This window comes from Salmo salar, chromosome ssa06 (genome assembly GCF_905237065.1).
Source record: "Salmo salar chromosome ssa06, Ssal_v3.1, whole genome shotgun sequence".
NCBI classification, from domain to species: Eukaryota; Metazoa; Chordata; class Actinopteri; order Salmoniformes; family Salmonidae; genus Salmo; species Salmo salar.
In genome coordinates this window covers 65,577,465-65,597,165 of record NC_059447.1, presented here as the reverse complement: position 1 = coordinate 65,597,165, position 19,701 = coordinate 65,577,465, and the positions used below count along the sequence as shown (strand labels likewise).

At 47.4% G+C, this 19,701-nt stretch overlaps 1 protein-coding gene across 2 annotated transcripts in view; it reads right to left on the bottom strand.

The window, feature by feature from the left end:
• The window catches only part of msra (methionine sulfoxide reductase A), a 95,443-nt gene that overhangs the window by 49,610 nt on the left and 26,132 nt on the right, over window positions 1-19,701 (bottom strand). The gene's annotated exons all lie outside the window — the stretch shown is intronic.

Below are 19,701 nucleotides of genomic sequence, written 5' to 3'. Positions count from 1 at the left end.
TAGTCAAACACGCAGACAGTCCATCACACACCACACACACACACACACACACACACACACACACACACACACACACACACGCACGCACGCACACACACACACACACACACACTACCATCCACCTACAGTCTCCACACCACTGATGCAATACACACAATGACTGTCCATTGTGAGAGACTTTGGTGTATCTGGTGTGTAAGGACTGCAGAGGCATTACAGTAGCTAGCGTTGCCATCGCAAACAATGAAAGAAAGTGAACATTCACCTGGGGGTTTTTGCAACATGCACACATACACTGACCCATTTAAACATTCCCATTCATCTCATGCATGATTTTATAGCAGCTGCAATCTCTCCAATCAACTGACAAAGCCAGAGGTGGAAGAAGCCCATTGGGGCCTCGGAGCCACCTGGCTGTGCTAATGTGCGTTAGCGTCTGTGTGTGTGTGTGTGTGTGTGTGTGTGTGTGCGCGTGCGTGCGTGCGTGCGTGCGTGCGTGTCTGTACTGCAGATGGCCTGATGTTGTGGAGGGCAGTGTGTGGATTAGGATAAATGTGGGGGAGTGAGCCCAACATCTGGAGCTAGCCAAGCCCTTCCTGCGCTGTGTCCTCACGCATGGGTGCGTTGCCATGGCAGCTAGGCGTGCCGATACAGCCAGCTGGAGACCGAGCGCCAGGCAATCTACTGCAGCACCATATACACACGCCCATCATAGACTCCCCAACTGTCTGTCTGTCTGTCTGTCTGTCTGTCTGTCTGTCTGTCTGTCTGTCTGTCTGTCTGTCTGTCTGTCTGTCTGTCTGTCTGTCTCTCTGTCTGTCATTATGTCAGTCTCTCTGTCTGTCAGTCTGTCTCTCTGTCTGTCAGTCTCTCTGTCTGTCTGTCTTTCAGTCTCTCTGTCTGTCAGTCTCTCTGTCTGTCAGTCTCTCTGTCTGTCAGTCTGTTTGTCTCTGTCTGTCAGTCTCTCTGTCTCTCTGTCGTCAGTCTCTCTGTCTGTCAGTCTGTCTGTCTCTCTGTCTGTCAGTCTCTCTGTCTGTCAGTCTGTTTGTCTCTCTATCTGTCAGTCTCTCTGTCTCTCTGTCAGTCACTCTGTCAGTCAGTCTCTCTGTCAGTCACTCTCTGTCTCTCTGGCACTCTGTCTCTCAGTCAGTCTCTGTCTCTCTGTCACTCTGTCTCTGTCAGTCAGTCTCTCTGTCAGTTAGTCTCTCTGTCAGTCACTCTCTGTCAGTAGTCTCTCTGTCACTCTGTATTTCTGTCAGTCAGTATTTCTGTCAGTCAGTCTCTCTGTCAGTCAGTCTCTCTGTCAGTCACTCTCTGTCTCTCTGGCACTCTGTCTCTGTCAGTCAGTCTCTCTGTCACTCTGTCTCTGTCAGTCAGTCTCTCTGTCAGTTAGTCTCTCTGTCAGTCAGTCCATCAATCCTTTATCAGTCACAGTCATAATGTTGCGTACACCAATCTACACCAAGACCTACATAGAAGAGATTAGGGACTAGGGAAAAGAGCTAGAGGTTGTTAGACCAGGATAGGCCATCTCTACTTGAAAGGACAAAGCTGGTACATGTATATATGCTCCTGTCCTCTGCACTATGTGGCTCCATGATAATATCATCCGCATGGCCGCTCTAACTCCCCGCTGCAGAGGCAGGGGACATTTCATGACCTCAAACACATACTTTCCTTTTCTTCTCCTGTGATGTGAAACATGTTGTGATGTGAAACATGCTGTGATGTGAAACATGCCGTGATGTGAAACATGCCGTGATGTGAAACATGTCGTGATGTGAAACATGCTGTGATGTGAAACATGTTGTGATGTGAAACATGCTGTGATGTGAAACATTTTGTGATGTGAAACATGCCGTGATGTGAAACATGCTGTGATGTGAAACATGTTGTGATGTGAAACATGCCGTGATGTGAAACATGCTGTGATGTGAAACATGTTGTGATGTGAAACATGGCGTGATGTGAAACATGTTGTGATGTGAAACATGTTGTGATGTGAAACATGCCGTGATGTGAAACATGTTGTGATGTGAAACATGCTGTGATGTGAAACATGTTGTGATGTGAAACATGTTGTGATGTGAAACGTGCTGTGATGTGAAACATGCTGTGATGTGAAACATGTTGTGATGTGAAACATGTTGTGATGTGAAACATGCTGTGATCTGAAACATGCTGTGATGTGAAACATGTTGTGATGTGAAACATGTTGTGATGTGAAACGTGAAACATGTTATGATGTGAAACATGTTGTGATGTGAAACGTGCTGTGATCTGAAACATGTTGTGATGTGAAACATGCTGTGATCTGAAACATGTTGTGATGTGAAACATGTTGTGATGTGAAACATGCTGTGATGTGAAACGTGAAACATGTTAGATGTGAAACATGTTGTGATGTGAAACGTCTTTCATGTTGTGATGTGAAACATGTTGTGATGTGAAACATGTTGTGATGTGAAACATGTTGTGATGTGAAACGTGCTGTGATGTGAAACATGTTGTGATGTGAAACATGTTGTGATGTGAAACATGTTGTGATGTGGGCTGTGGCGCTCGGCTGTGAGTTTAAAGAAACCCCGGGCTTCCATAAATACACACACAACCTATGTCTGTGACTATACAGTCGATTTAGAGGATTTCCAGAACCGGTCACATTTGTATTCATACAAAAAGATGGCAAGGTTAGTTAGACGGAAAAGACGTTCAACCCTCCGTCTGTGTTTGTGTAAAAACTCTGTCGTGTTGGCCTGAGTGGCAGAAGACCCACTGAGAGGCTCTGACTCCTGGCCAGCTTCAATAAACCCCCTCCACTTTGGAATGTGGAAGAGTGCTGCTACAGTGCTGTGAACAGACAGGCTAGCGTGGAGCCTAACTGGGCCTAACTCATTTCATCTGGGAGAGTGGAGTGAGGAGAATGCATTAGAACAGACATCATTAAATCACTTTTACATCCACACTGCTCACCAACCAGCCCAGAATGTCTCACAAAATACAGATTTCAGCATACAGGGACTCCCATGATACATGTAGCATAATAGTGACTTTGTCACTGTTTTACCTCAGCTTCATTTCTAGTTGTATGGACCCTGCAGCACTGCTGTGAGTGAACCATAGGTTTAACATCGTTGCATTGTGGAGTATCAGTGGTGGGCTAAAGGGTAAGCAGCCCTGGACTGACCAGAGAGAATAGCAGTGCTAGGGGGGTATTAGCCTAATCTTCAATGCATCCATGGCATTCTGCTGTGGCCATACCATAGGGCCAATACCCTCCCATATGCACAGAGGGTAAAAAGAACATCCACCCACAGACAGCCTTTTGACTTTCCCTGCCACTATAGCGCCACACACTAATGCTCACCACGCAGCCCCAGTCCCTATACCCCAGCACCAGTCCCTATACCCCAGCCCCAGTCCCTATACCACACTCCCAGTCCCTATACCCTAGTCCCTATACCCCAGCCCCTATACCCCAGCCCCTATACCCCAGCCCCAGTCCCTATACCCCAGCCCCAGTTCCTATACCCCAGCCCCAGTCCCTATACCCCAGCCCCAGTCCCTATACCACACTCCCAGTCCCTATACCCTAGTCCCTATACCCCAGCCCCTATACCCCAGCCCCAGTCCCTATACCCCAGCCCCAGTTCCTATACCCCAGCCCCAGTCCCTATACCCCAGCCCCAGTCCCTATACCACACTCCCAGTCCCTATACCCTAGTCCCTATACCCCAGCCCCTATACCCCAGCCCCTATACCCCAGCCCCAGTCCCTATACCCCAGCCCCAGTTCCTATACCCCAGCCCCAGTCCCTATACCACACTCCCAGTCCCTATACCCCAGTCCCTATACCCCAGCCCCAGTCCCTATACCCCAGCCCCAGTCCCTATACCACACTCCCAGTCCCTATACCCCAGTCCCTATACCCCAGCCCCTATACCCCAGCCCCTATACCCCAGCCCCAGTCCCTATACCCCAGCCCCAGTTCCTATACCCCAGCCCCAGTCCCTATACCCCATCCAGTCCCTATACCCCAGCCCCTATACCCCAGCCCCTATACCCCAGCCCCAGTCCCTATACCCCAGCCTCAGTCCCTATACCCCAGCCCCTATACCCCAGCCCCATATACCCCAGCCCCTATACCCCAGCCCGTATACCCCAGCCCCTATACCCCAGCCCCAATCCCTATAACCTTACCCCAGTCCCTATACCCCAGCCCCAGTCCCTATACTCCAGCCCCTATACCCCAACCCCAGTCCCTATACCCCAGCCCCTTTACTAGAGGTCGACCGATTAATCGGAATGGCTGATTAATTAGGGCCGATTTCAAGTTTTCATAACAATCGGAAATCGGTATTTTTGGTCGCCGATTTGGCTTTTTTTTTTTTTTACCTTTATTTTACTAGGCAAGTCAGTTAAGAACACATTCTTATTTTCAATGACAGCCTAGGAACGGTGGGTTAACTGCCTTGTTCAGGGGCAGAACGACAGATTTTTACCTTGTCAGCTCGGGGATTTAATCTTGCAACCTTACGGTTAACTAGTCCAACGCTCTAACCACCTGCTTTACATTGCACTCCACGAGGAGCCTGCCTGTTACGCGAATGCAGTAAGAAGCCAAGGTAAGTTGCTAGCTAGCATTCGGCACATGTGACAAATACAATTTGATTTGATTTGATACCCCAGCCCCTATACCCCAGCCCCAGTCCCTATACCCCAGCCCCAGTCCCTATACCCAAGTCCCTATACCCCAGCCCCAGTCCCTATACCCCAGCCCCTATACCCCAGCCCCAATCCCTATACCCCAGACCCAGTCCCTATACCTCAGCCCCTATACCCCAGCCCCTATACCCCTATACCCCAGTCCCTATACCCCAGCACCAGTCCCTATACCCCAGACCCAGTCCCTATACCCCAGCCCATATACCCCAGCCCCAGTCCCTATACCCCAGCCCCAGTCCCTATACCCCAGCCCCAGTCCCTATACCCCAGACCCAGTCCCTATACCCCAGCCCCAGTCCCTATACCCCAGACCCAGTCCCTATACCCCAGCCCCAGACCCAATACCCCAGCCCCAGACCCTATACCACAGCCCCTATACCCCAACCCCAGCCATAGCCCCAATACCCCAGCTCCAGCCCTAGCCTCAATCCCATGCAGCCCCATACACAAGCGCCAGCCCTAGTCCCAGCCCCAGCTCTAGCCCTAGTCCCAGCTCTAGCCCTAGTCCCAGCCCTAGTCCCAGCTCTAGCCCTAGTCACAGCTCTAGCCCTAGTCCCAGCCGCAGCTCTAGCCCTAGTCCCAGCGACTAGCGGTTCTGGGGGGGGGGGGGCAGTGCCCCTGTGACAACAATTTTGGACCCCCTTGTGGCCCCCCTAAATATGGAGTATGAAATAATTTTTACATAACTAATTTTTGCTATCGTTCTTTTTTTACATCCGTTATTAGACAGTGGCAACGCGGAACACTAATTTAACCCACACATTTTCTAGAGGGATGACTTTAAGCGGAACACAACAGTATCATACCACATGCAAAACGATATGACAACAGTAACGTCTAATGTAACTGGCCCTAGCTTGGCCCCCCCCAGTTGAAATGGTCTAGAACCGCCACTGGTCCCAGCCCCAGCTCCTCCAGTCTCATTATCTTAGTGTGGTGGCAGTAATCACAGCCATTTGGGAACAACAGAACAGAAGCATGTTCATTAACGCCCCCCGCTGTAAAATAAACAATCTAAATGTAAATGTCAGCATGGAAAGACAATGAGTCCAGACAGAATATTAATGACTCGCCTCTACCGCACTTTGCTGTGCTACGCTCTGCTCAGTGTGTGTGTGTGTGTGTGTGTGTGTGTGTGTGTGTGTGTGTGTGTGTGTGTGTGTGTGTGTGTGTGTGTGTGTGAGAGCCTCCCTGACTCCCCCAACCCCCCTAGCCTCCACCAGCGGCCCCCTTTATCCCCCACCATGTACCAAACTGCTCCCTGTCACCCTGCCCCCCAGGACACATGTCCCCCTCCATCCCTGCTACACATGAAGCCACTGTGAAGGGCAGTCGCCATCACGGGCACACATTGTTCACACACACACTCACCCACAAACACACTCTGAAATTGAAGAGATAGGTTTCGAAAAATACAACTAATACTACGCTATTTATTTGACAGGAAGATTGTAAAGAAATACATCTACATTGTTGGCCCTTTCTCTTAACGATTCACAGAAAGAAAGCTGCTCCATAAATGAAGAATAGGAAAGGAATATAAGAGGGCTCACTGAGTGTATTTCTTTTAGCCTCACAAAAGTGCTCAGGCTAATGCGTTTTGACTCGCACAGGGCCTTCAGCCGAGCGTGATAAACTAAAGCCTGTCTTTAGCACTCAAAATGGCAGGGGACACACAGATAGGGGGAAAAAATAGCGTTTTATAAAAGAAAAGGAGAAAAAAATACCACAGACAAAATGTTTTTGAGCACTTTCATTAATATTCACGTTTATCTTTCCCTTGACAGACAACACAAAAAGAATTTTTTACATACAGTCATTCTTTTATGCCACGTCTTTGATAGGACATCGCTTCCTTTCCTTCCTCTATCTCTTTAGGAATTACAGTAAGATTGCTTGTTGATTAATTGAATTTACATTTTCTGTATTAGAGCGCTTCAGCCTCCACCACACAGATGACACTTATTGGATTGTGAAAGAATTGTTTAACCTTGCATTAAAATTCACATCACCAGCGAGTTACTTTGCAAAAACATCACAAGGACACACTACTACACACATACATACATGCAAGGACGGACGAGGAGGAGAGAATGAAGACTGAGGATTGAATATAACAAAGAACGTGTTTTTGAAGTAACCTTACGAGAGAAGGTATCTTTTGAATATTATCATACCACATCATATTATCATTTTCATGAGTATGTCTCTCTCTTTAAACGTGGGAATGTAACTACCACCACAGAAGAAGAAGGGAGGAGCAGTAAAATCAAAGCACTTTATTCACATGAATAATTAAACAGCATGAAGTCCTACTCTAGTGTTTCTCTCTCTCTCTCTCTCTCTCTCTCTCTCTGTGTATTTGTCTCTCTCTCTCTCTCTCTCTCTCTCTCTCTGTATTTGTCTCTCTCTCTCTATGTGTGTGACTATGTAAATCCAGCTGCAGTGGGAGAAGAACATCAGTATGACTCTATGTGATGGAACAATTCAGACAGGGGAAGCTGAATCTGGCTTTTTTGCCCCTTCAACCCACTCTCCACTACCCTGCCTTGTAAGCGCTTCCTCTCCCCCTCCCATCTCTCTGAGGGAGGGTAGGATATGACTAACTAGCCTGGCCTGGAGCTCCTTACCCCAGCGCCCCCAAAAAACTGTCGGAATAATGAGGATAATCATGGAGCAGGCCTTATCTGGGGTGGCATTTGCACTCTCCCTTCCGCCCGCCTGCCTCCCTGCGCTATCTGTCCCCTCAACACAGTCCCTCCCCTAGTTAGTGCTGCTCTACTTCCAGCCACTCAGACCGGCCAGCCCAACTGTATCTGGGCAGGGCTGCTCATGTGGCAGCCTATTAGCACTGAGAATTAACCGCAAACATATGAGTCAGTTCATGTATACGGTGCGAAAGCATGTGTGAGTTATCTCTGGATGTTTATGCAGGGAGTGAGCAAGCATTGATCTAGGCTCGGTTTCCTAAAAGCATCTCAAGGCTAAGTCCATCATTAAAACCTTCACAGGAGCATTGTTAACCCTTCGAGCTGTTCCCCAAAACAATCGTTATAAGCGTTGCACTTGAAAACGCTCGTAATCGTACGCCTGCCTCTCAGACCAGATGTCCTTAGATGATTTTTTTGCCCTCTCACGTCACGTTATACATAGAATATCTTCGCTAAACACAGAATCACACGGTTTATCTGTATCTCTGTGACCGCCGGTAACTTCAGAACACAGTTGACTATGAATACAAAGTTGCCAATGTCTTTGCATTTGATACAAACAGGTTACGTATAAAAATATGTTTCAAATGAAAACCGAGATGACTGCATTAAAATATAAACAGCGGGCTATAGGCCTATTTCAATCATGTTGAAAAACATTTCATCTTCAATCAGTTGAGTTCTATTTTGGTACTTGTAGCCTACTGTCTGTAATTTGTCTCAATATATTTCATGATGTGTAGCCGTGCGCAATGATGTGCAAAATCAGTGATTTAATGCATTTTTATTGGGTAAGCACTAGAATAAGCCGTCTCAATATTTGCAGCCATAGTAGATTTGAATGGAGAAAGCTGATCTGAGAGCAAAATCGCTCCATTTCTTTCGATCCTATCAGTATGGACACACGCTCCGACGACACCCACAGCGACCATTCTCTCTGTGTGGTGTTTTGGGAAACATGTTACATCTTCGGCCGTCGTAGGAAAGACGTATCATTAAAAACACCCGTAAGCCTAAATTCCATCCCTATCAGGAAGCCAGGTCCTGGGGTATTATTGTTCATGCACACAGATAGTGTGCCGTTTAGAGAGAGTCACAATGTGTCCTCTACTGAGGAGCGATGGACTACAACAGATGTATCTATCTGTCCTGTCCAGTCCAGGGGAGTAAAGGACCTTGTGATGAAGGGCTGGGTACACATCCTCTCTGTCTAACTGATGGAGTCTGGGAGGTGGACACATCCATAACGTCATCCCTTCTCGTCCCTCTCTACCTCCCTGGTCTAAGGGTGGGTACCACTCCCCCCAGGGCTCTTTGTCTGGAGTACAGAGAGTCTACTTCAGTCACACTCATGGGCGCTAATGGCTAGCAATAGTTTACAGTTACAGTGAAGTGGGCACTAATTTAAAGATACACTCTGGGATCTTAAGCACAACAAATTCATAGCATATCGCACACATTTCTAAATTCATATAATATCATACAAATTGCAAAGGCTATAACATATCACACGAAATGGATGACGTAGGACACAAAAAAACAGGGGACCACTTTTGGCTGGTGAGCACCACTTTCAAAACTCCTGGCTGAAATGATACAGAAGTTTGAGACGTTTATTAGTTGTCCAACAAAATGCTTACTTGCAGGTTCCTCCTCGACAATGCAACAACAAGATATTGTAATGAACACGATAGGAGACAGAGAGCTGGTTACAAGTGCAGGTTGCAGCAGGTGTTTATTTGTAAAGGACCACAGGAGGAGGCAGGTAGCTGGGTCCAGGGGCAGGCAGAAGGTCAAACACAGGGGGGCCAAAACGGAAACAGTACAGGCAGGGAAATGGCTAGCAACGTCATCCAGGAGATCTGATAGGCTAAAGTACAGGCAGGGAATAGGCAACACGAGTCATTAGTGAGGCAGGCAAAAGCTATCATACACAGGGAAACACCAGCACTCCGAAAGAAGTATCACAAAACACAGTGACGGGGTGCAAAGAACTGAACTAAATAGTGTGTGATAATGACATACAGGTGTGTGAACAGGTGATCAGAATTCAGGTGATTGGGATCTGGAGAGTGAGCTGCGTTCAGGGGATCTATGTGTTTGAGGGTGTGAGCTGGAAAGTGAGCTGCGTTCAGGGGATCTATGTGTTTGAGAGTGTGAGTTGGAAGCGGACGTTACAGATATAATAAAAGATAAGAATACGAACGTAAAGTAAATGAAGAATGAACTAAGGAACTAATGACAAAGATTCTATTCATCTATGCTAAATAATGCAGTCACATACAATCAGGGGTGAAAGTAGATTTAATTTCTTACCGGTACAGGAGTGAAAAAAATGCATAGGTCTAATCATAGAATCACATGTAGAATCCCTATTAATGTAGTATCTCCATGGGCCTAGTAGCATCCCTATTAATGTAGTATCTCCATGGGCCTAGTAGGATCCCTATTAATGTAGTATCTCCATGGGCCTAGTAGGATCCCTATTAATGTAGTATCTCCATGGGCCTAGTAGGATCCCTATTAATGTAGTATCTCCATGGGCCTAGTAGGATCCCTATTAATGTAGTATCTCCATGGGCCTAGTAGGATCCCTATTAATGTAGTATCTCCATGGGCCTAGTAGGATCCCTATTAATGTAGTATCTCCATGGGCCTAGTAGGATCCCTATTAATGTAGTATCTCCATGGGCCTAGTAGGATCCCTATTAATGTAGTATCTCCATGGGCCTAGTAGGCATAGTACAGATTTGTCATATAACTTTTATCATGTATTACCTTTTAATGTGGCATAAACACAACCAGTCGTGATGTTTTCGTCTGACTGTCAATGAATCACTTCAAAGGTGCTCCTTTGCACGTTTATCCACTCACAAAATAATTCCAGCATCCTAACAGTGCACTGTGCACCCACAATTTGATGAATGGAAAGAGACATCTGTTACAAAGAAACTAAGTGTTATGACTTTTGGCGATTGCCATTAGGCCTACTACACTTGTAGCCTGACTTGATGCATCCACTGCTGTACGTGCATGTCGCGACCACTTATCTCCGCCTTGAAATGTTAGTGTTTTCGTCAAACCACAACGCAATTTGGAGGGTATACCACCTGTTTTCAAGTGAATTAGCACATTTTAATGCAGCTGATATGCGGTAATGATAAATATTGTTGTAAAGGCCTATAGTTTTCTTGTCATTTTGTGTTAATTATTGTGATAGGCTCGCGTTTTACCGGTATGCAGTAACCCCACTATGTCCGTACCGGACCGGCTTACTTTCACCCCTGCATGACAGCCAACTCTCAAGACATTGCTTATCACATTCTTCTTATCGCAGTACATCCCTCACTCAGTACACACAGAACATGAGACAAAATACCAAACGTGTCCCTGTATCTGAAGCTCTGATGACTGATAAGACTTTCCCTCAGTCAGTTGATTCTCTGTACTTCTTCTTCACACACAGAGAACTGATTGGGTTTGGAATGTGCTGCGTCAGCCTCACTGTGTTGGCTGTTAAGATGAACCCAACCCAGGACCAAACTCTAACACACAGGCTAAACTCTGCAGAGTCATCATTGATTACTGTGCAGTGACTTTGATGGAGGGAGACAATGTGGCCCAACAGCACAGAACGCTTTGAGCACAAGCCAAGAGACTCTAGTCCTCTATAATCTACAACCACCATACAGCACCAGACGTTTGGTCAATAGCCATTTGAAAAGTGCTTTGATGGGTATTATGATCTCGAGGCTTAACTTGTGGCAGTTTAACTCTGCGGCTTAAGAAAAGGCAGGACAGAAATCATTCCATCAAGACGGAGGAAGAAAATAAGCCATGAGAGGACATGGCAGAGGCTTAAGCAGAGCAACTTCAAAGATGACTCCGTGGAAGCAGGAAGCAGGAGATCAGAACAGGAAGGAAGGGCTGCAACACAGCCCACAGTGGCGCTTTGCCTCTAGTTCATTCAAAGGCTCTCTCTGGCAGAGATGCCATGCTAATGGCGATTGGGAGAGTGTGTGTGGATAGAGGGTGCAGCACAGTGGAGTGTGTGTGAAGCGATATGATATCTCTGGTTTGCACCCCCACTCAGTTCCCCTACAGCTCTCACCATGCTATAGTACAGATTAGCAGGCCAGCCCAGCCCTGGGAGTTGCAGTGCTCAGCCAGCCAGCAGACATGCTCTGGGGCTTGGGCAGAGGTTCTCTGGCTCGGGCCCCCTCCCCCAGGCTCTGCCTCCCCCGGCCTGGTCTGACATTGATACACTGAACGAAAATATAAATGCAACATGTAACCATTTCAAAGATTTTATTGAGTTCATATAAGGAAATCAGTCAATTGAAATAAATGAATTACGCCCTAATATATGGATTTCACATGACTGGGAATAGAGATATGCATCTGTTGGTCACAGATACTTTAAAAAAAGTTAGCGGCATGAATCAGAAAACCAACCAGTATCTGGTGTGACCACAATTTGCCTCAGGCAGCGCGACACATCTCCTTCGCATAGACTTGATCAGGCTGTTGATTGTGGTCTGTGGAATGTTGTCCCACTCCTCTTCAATGGCTGTGCGAAGTTGCTGGATATTGGTGGGAACTGGAACACGCTGCCGTACATGTCGAAACAGAGCATCCCGAGCCTGATCAAACATGTCTAGTGAGGATACAGGCGATGGAAGAACTGGGACATGTTCAGCTTCCAGGAATTGTGTAAAGATCATTAGCATTATCATGCTGAAACGTGAGGTGATGGCGGTGGATGAATGGCAAGACAATGGGCCTCGGGATCTCGTCACGGTATCTCTGTGCATTCAAATTGCCATCGATCACAACGTTGACATCAGCAAACCGCTCGCCCACACAACGCCATACACGCTGTCTGCCATCTGCCTGGTACAGGTGAAAACAGGATTCATCCATGAAGAGCTCACTTCTCCAGTGTGCCAGTGGCCATCGAAAGGTGAGCATTTTTCCTTCTGGTGTCGTTTAGGATGCCGAAGTGCAGTCAGGTCAAGACCCTGGTGAGGATGACGAGCACACAGATGAGCTTCCCTGAGACGGTTTCTGACCGTTTGTGCTGAAATTCTTCGGTTGTGCAAACCCACAGTTTCATCAGCTGTCCGGGTGTAAGGGGTGTTTAACTGGCGGCAGAGAAGTCAGACGCAGGAGAGAAATAACTGTGTTTCCAACGGCACAGTTTATTACAAAAAACCCACCGGAAAACATAATAATAAAAATCAATGGGTAAACATAACCCAACGCACACCAGTACAGATGTACACAAACACTTACAATAAACAATCTCCCACAAGGACATAAGGGGAAACAGAGGGTTAAATACACAACATGTAATTGATGGGATTGGAACCAGGTGTGAAGGAAGACAAAACAAAACCAATGGAAAATGAAAGATGGATCAGTGATGGCTAGAAGGTCGGTGACGTCGACCGCCGAACACCTGAACAAGGAGAGGGACCGACTTCAGCTGAAGTCGTGACACCGGGTGGCTGGTCTCAGACAATCCCGCAGGTGAAGAAGTCGGATTTGGGGTCCTGGGCTGGTGTGGTTACACGTGGTCTGAAGTTGTGAGGCCAGTTGGAAGTACTGCCAAATTCTCTAAAATGGAGTTGAATGCGGCTTATGGTAGAGAAATGAACATTAAATTCTCAGGCAACAGCTCTGGTGGACATTCCTGCAGTCAGCATGCCAATTGCACGCTCCATCAAAACTTGAGACATCTGTGCACATTTTAGTGTCCTTTTATTGTCCCCAGCACAAGGTGCAGTTGTGTAATTATGTTTAATCAGCTTCTTAATATGCCACACCTGTCAGGTGGATGGATTATCTTGGCAAAGGAGAAATGCTCACTAACAGGGATGTGAACAAATTGATGCACAACATTATTGAGAAATAATGTTTTTGTGCGTATGAGACATTTCTTTGATCTTTTATTTCAGCTCATGAAACATGGGACCAACACTTTACATGTTGCGTTTATATTTTTGTTCAGTATAAAGATGACAGCGCGGCTCATGCCTGGCTCTCTCTGATTGGAGCCCCCCCCCCCCCCAATTAAGGCAACAACATCCTTTCCCCCTTTCTCCCTCCCTCTCTTTCCTATCCCTCCCTTTCGTCTTCTGTAACCTCTGTCTCGCTCTCTCTCTGTCCCTCTCTCTGTCCCTCTCTCTCTCTCTCTCTCCGAGTATGATCTCTATCCAGCTGCAGCCCCTCTCCCTCTGATTACAATGATTGCCGTAATCACACAGCATCATCTTTTTTATTGTGGACATTATTACCAACATTGTTATTGTTATCTATAATAGCAATTAGTTGATCCGGTGGTGGGGAGAGAAAAGAGAGAGGGAGAGAGAAAGACAATGTAGAGAACCAAATGAAAAAGACCCAGGATGGGGTCTGACTGGAGATAGTGAGAAACACATTAACTGTGGAGTATTGGAGCCATGCAGACTACTGGGCAGAGATAAGCTGAGGCCCTATGATGACAGGCAGGCAGGCAGGCAGGCAGGCAGGCAGGACAGTGATAGCTCTTTATCTCCAGCCTGTTGTTCCTGGAGTTCACCACACACTGTCCTGTTACCTTCTGTCACCTGCCCTGGCATGTTTCTGTCACTGGAGGAGAGGTGTGATTCAGAGAGTTCTGACAAATCACACTCCATGTTGACATCATCAGCCCATCCACAACAATCTGAGGGGGTTCTACTTGGGGACTGACAGCAGCTGAGGCCATTTGGAGTGTTGTGACTCATCCCACGTTAGCCCAAAAGATGGGGAGAGAGAGAGAGAGAGAGAGAGAGAGAGAGAGAGAGAGAGTGCAGCATTGTATTAGAACTGCTACTAACCCCTCCATATACACAACACACACTGTCAGAGAAAACGTTAACAAGGCACACTTTTACTTTGCTCGTTAAAACATAAACGCCAGGGCTGGTTAGGAGATATGTGAATCACACAGCATACAGATTCATATAGCCTGGATGTCTTTGCACCAAATGATTATGACTCAACAAAGCATTGACAATACTTTCCAACTTGTGATGACGCAGGCCTATGAAACGTCCCCCACACTGCAGAACACATGTTTTATTCTAAAGGCTTCCTTCAAGCCAGGGCATGGAAAAAATATCCAGGCTGTGTATGCCATAGTGATTAGAGAGAACTACTACCCACAGAGGGTCTCCTTGGCATCCGTCAACGCGAGATTCCAGAATGTAGCCAGCAGAGGAGAAGGGGAGAGAAAGAGGATCTGCTCTTCGGCTTAGGTCTAGCATGACACCCAGAGAAGATCCACACAGCAGATGTCACTGGCTACTGGCTCATCTGTAAGAGCTTCATTCATTGTACAGGATTAAGAGGGCCGTTTTTGTAAAGCCAACCCACCCAAACAAATCCCTGTGAGGAGGACTGGGAGGGGAGTCTAGCGGGCGTTGTGAGGTGTCGAGCTGAGCACAGCGGAGCTGAGGAGGGGAGATGAGGGGAATTAGCGTTGGCTGCAGCCATCAGGGTTGGTTGGTTCATATGTACCAGCAATGGTGTCTGTCTGGGAGTGTAGAAGGATTACTAGCAGACATGCTGTGTGTGTGTTGCACTGCACAAACAGACACATATAGACAAATAGTAAACATACACTATATATACTATATAGAACACAGCTTGCTTGCACACACACACATACACACACACACACACGCATACACACACACAGCGCCATTATCATTAAAGAGCCACAGGAACCATCATTGGCCCTATATAAGTGTGGCTCCATGCTCATCTTCCACTGTGACTAACTGTTGCTAATTGTGATGACACACTCTGCAGGGGACAATTACTCCCTTTTCATATTCACACGCAAATCAATTCAGAAAAACAAATTAAAATTCCCCTTATCATCCCCCTTGAACTTGAAACATTCACTCACGCTCCAATCCCGTCAACCCTGTCAACCCTGTCAACCCTGTCAATCCTGTCAACCCCGTCAACCACGTCAACCCCGTCAACCCCGTCAATCCCGTCAACCCCGTCAATCCCGTCAACCCCGTCAACCCCGTCAATCCCGTCAATCCCGTCAACCCCGTCAACCCCGTCAATCCCGTCAACCCCGTCAACCCCGTCAATCCCGTCAACCCCGTCAATCCGGTCAACCCCGTCAACCCCGTCAACCCCGTCAATCCTGTCAACCCCGTCAACCCTGTCAATCCTGTCAACCCCGTCAATCCTGTCAATCCCGTCAACCCCGTCAACCCCGTCAATCCTGTCAATCCTGTCAACCCCGTCAATCCCGTCAACCCCGTCAACCCCGTCAACCCTGTCAACCCCGTCAATCCCGTCAACCCTGTCAACTCCGTCAACCCTGTCAACCCTGTCAACCCCGTCAATCCTGTCAACTCCGTCAACCCTGTCAATCCTGTCAACCCCGTCAATCCTGTCAACCCCGTCAACCCTGTCAATCCTGTCAGCCCCGTCAACCCTGTCAGCCCCGTCAACCCTGCCACATCGCTGTAACAGAAGTGCGGTGTGATTAGAAGGGTGTCTAACAGCAAATGACTTTCTCAACACTTCTTCCCAGTAGACTGGGCGGGCTCTCTCTGTGTGCTGCTGTGTTAACCCAGTACAGCTATAAACACACAGCAGACCATACATATAGCTGTGTGTGTGTGTGTGTGTGTGTGTGTGTGTGTGTGTGTGTGTGTGTGTGTGTGTGTGCCTGTGTGTGTGTGCTGCTGTGTTAACCCAGTAGAGCTATAAACACACAGCAGACCATACATATAGCTGTGTGTGTGTGTGTGTGTGTGTGTGTCTGTGTGTGTGTGCTGCTGTGTTAACCCAGTAGAGCTATAAACACACAGCAGAGCATACATATAGCTGTGTGTGTGTGTGTGTGTGTGTGTGTGTGTGTGTGTGTGTGTGTGTGTGTGTGTGTGTGTGTGTGTGTGTGTGTGTGTGTGTGTGTGTGCGCGCGCGTGTGTGTGTGTGTCTGTGTGCACGCGTGTGTGTGCCAAGGCAGCATCGATTGCTCTGCGGTACTCTGATGGAGGATGAGAACGTGCTCAAACACCCAATAACAGCTCAGACACAGCTCCTACACCTCACACACCCTGCTAGAGCTAGGCTAGTGTAGACCTCAGTTATCAGCATCTTAGTCATCGAGCCGTAAAGAAACTTCTTAGCAGAAATATACTGGATTTGTTTGCTTTCAATGATCTCCTATTTCCTATCTCATATTATGTGTGCATTGATGACTATTCCTTTGGTCGTTATTGTCCAACACCAAACAGCTTTAGCCTCCACCAAGCTACAATACATACGGTGGTTGTACGAGGTACACAATCAGCTATTCTGAACACATACATATTAGAGTCATGTCTGGTGTGCACTGGGCGTCAGGAGGCTGAGAATGGGAAGGAGAAAGAGGTAGCTGGGCTATTGACAGGTGTGGCATGCTCCGTCGCCCAGAAAGCTTGACACACTGGCTATTGATTCTGTCAGACCAGATGAGTTTGAATGCAAAATGGGTTCAAACACAGGACAGACAGAGTTGCTGTTAGTGGTGTTGAAACAACGCAAATTAGAACAGATCTGAGCAAAGACAAAAGTCAAAGGATGGATTAATATTCAGCTTGCATATATGGATGTTGAAAAAAGAACTACTGCACTATGCTTACATCCCGGGCAACACGATCCTGCCAGAGCAAAGGAAAAACACTCTATCCACAATAAGACCTGGAAACCAACACTTTGAAAACCTACCTGACATCACATCCTCCTACTACACAAAACACTATGAAATTGGTTCAGAGGTTGAAGCAAAACAACAGCCTTCGACACCATTACCTCTGGGTAGAGGATAAGCAATGGGTTTAAAGCAGGGATAATGAGACTATTAGAGGAAGGATGGTGATGAAGAGTCCTTGTGCCCCCCGCCAGCACGGCTAGACCCCACCCCGCCCCCACACTCCCCCAGGGAGTCTCCCTCCCTATGAATCCAATTTAAAAACCCAGCAGGAGTCTAACCAGCGTCTCTCTAATGACTCTGCTGCTTTTAATTCAAGGCTGAAACGCAGTTAAAATGGCCGCCGCTCCTTTTCTCTTTGTTTTTCGCTTTCTCTTTCCTCTCCCTCAGTAGGAAAACGTTGCGCTGATTAGCTGCGTTGATCTCCGTTCCTCACATCCTCCCCGCGGGGTATCTCTGACCACCTTGACCTGCCCGCCGGCCGGCCCGGTCAGGCCGTGGCTCGCCCTTATGACATAATCGCGGGAAAGTGGGGTTGTGGGAAGGGTCATTGGAGAAAGTAAGTACCTACCGTAGGTTACCAAAGTATCCTGGCTTTAAAGTGTTCATACGGTAACCCTACCTACCCAGAGGATGGAACAACAAGCCCAACATACTAGATTAAGGCTGCTTTACCTATTCCAATTCCGAGGATCAGATATCTAATTTCGCCGATAAAATAATGCCCTCTTGGGTCTACATTTCAGAGAATATAAATACATTGTATTTTATGCAATACCTTTTCTTGAATGACGTTTCAATATGATGTGAATATCCTTTTAGAATTGTATGACGTAGTAGACTAGTCTACATGGTAAAGATTGAAGCCTAGAATGTGCAATAAGCAACGTCAAACTAATTCGTCAAACTAATTGCACACCTTGAAGTGTCTGAGAGAACAATGGCCCCTGAGTAGGCTAAACATTACAGAAAGACTGTAGTCATGGCTGTCAAAGTGTACATCCCAGCAGCGTCTCAAACAATGTTTCAATCAATGGATCAGCATCTCTTTTCCTCCCTGCAGATGGGCAGACTGCTGGCTGCTACCCTCTCTCTCTCTCTCTCTCTCTCTCTCCCTCTGTTTGAGCGACACCTAGTACATCAGCTGCCCTCCGCAGCGGTCACCGCCCTTGTTCTGATTGTCAACGGTAAGGGCGGGGAGAAGGGAGGAGGAAGTGTGACTGACAGCTGGTGTGAGTGACACGCACAGGCCATGATGGATGAGCTGCAAGCGTGACTCAAGAGAACCAGAGAGGGTCAGAGGTTAAACATGTCACTGCTGTCCGTCCTCTTCCCCAGGGCCCTGCCCTTTGGGCCCCCCGCCCCACCAAAACCAAGGAGGGAGGAAGAGGAGGGGGGAGGAAGAGGAGGAGGGGACCCAGGAAGCAAATGCACTCTAGACTTAACAAAAGATGGTGGTGGTGTGTGGGGGGTGTTGGAAGGAGTGGAGGGGCTGAGGTGAAATGTGAGGCACTAGGCACATGCTCTCTCTGGGTCTCAGTCAAAGCCAGGGCTGGACAAAGCCCCCACAGCCCCAGGAGCAAAGGCGGAGCTCGTCAATGGGCACAGGCTCAGGCAGGATGGTTCCTCTGAAATAAATCATAGGCACGGGGGCAATTAGCCGTCCTTAGAGCCACATATATCTCCTGCAGTCTCTCTGGAACAACAAAGGAGAGAGCCATTCAATTTGCACCCCACACTGCCAGGACTTTTGTTCCCGGCTAAAGGGAGATGCTGGGTGAATAGGTGCACTAGCGTATTTGCCTCCACACTGCTTTGTAGAGAGACCTAGCTTGGCCTCATCAGAAAGGGAAAGGCATAAGCAATATTCAACGGGCTGTGTTTGTGTCTGCGGCTGGCTTGCTAGCTGGCCCAGGGCTCCTTGATTAAGGTACACGTACAGGCTTGTAAGGACGAGAAGAACTTGAGCATGCTGCCGCTTTCACAGCACACAGAAAAGACTGAGGGTCGAAACAATGGCTGTATGACTTTATACTCCAATGCCTCAATGTTTAAATGTTGCCATGTGCCTTTCTGCAGAGAAATTGAAATCCTTTGAGCACTTTTGGTTGACAGCCTGTGACATAAAAAAAACAGACAGGCGTAATTTAGTAGAGAATCTTAGCTAAACATGGTGGGTATTCAGTATAGATAGAAGCCTACACAAACCACAGGGTTGAATGCTTCCCTACCGAAACAGTTCGTTAGAGTTCATGCATATATTATAATAAAACATTTTGACGTTTTGGTTCGTTCTGGACTTCGGTGAAGGTTTTTTTCAGCTGTTTGGGGACACACATTTTTTGAGGGGAGGCAAGCTGAAGTTTAGAGGCGAAGTCCACGCCCCTTCGTCTGTGATTGGTCAACAGTAGGGGTTCTTTAATGAAGTCTTTGTTGTCATTCAACGAGAGACGACTCGTTTTAATGCACATTTGTCATTGAAAAATACTGCACCAAACATCTTAGATGTAAAAT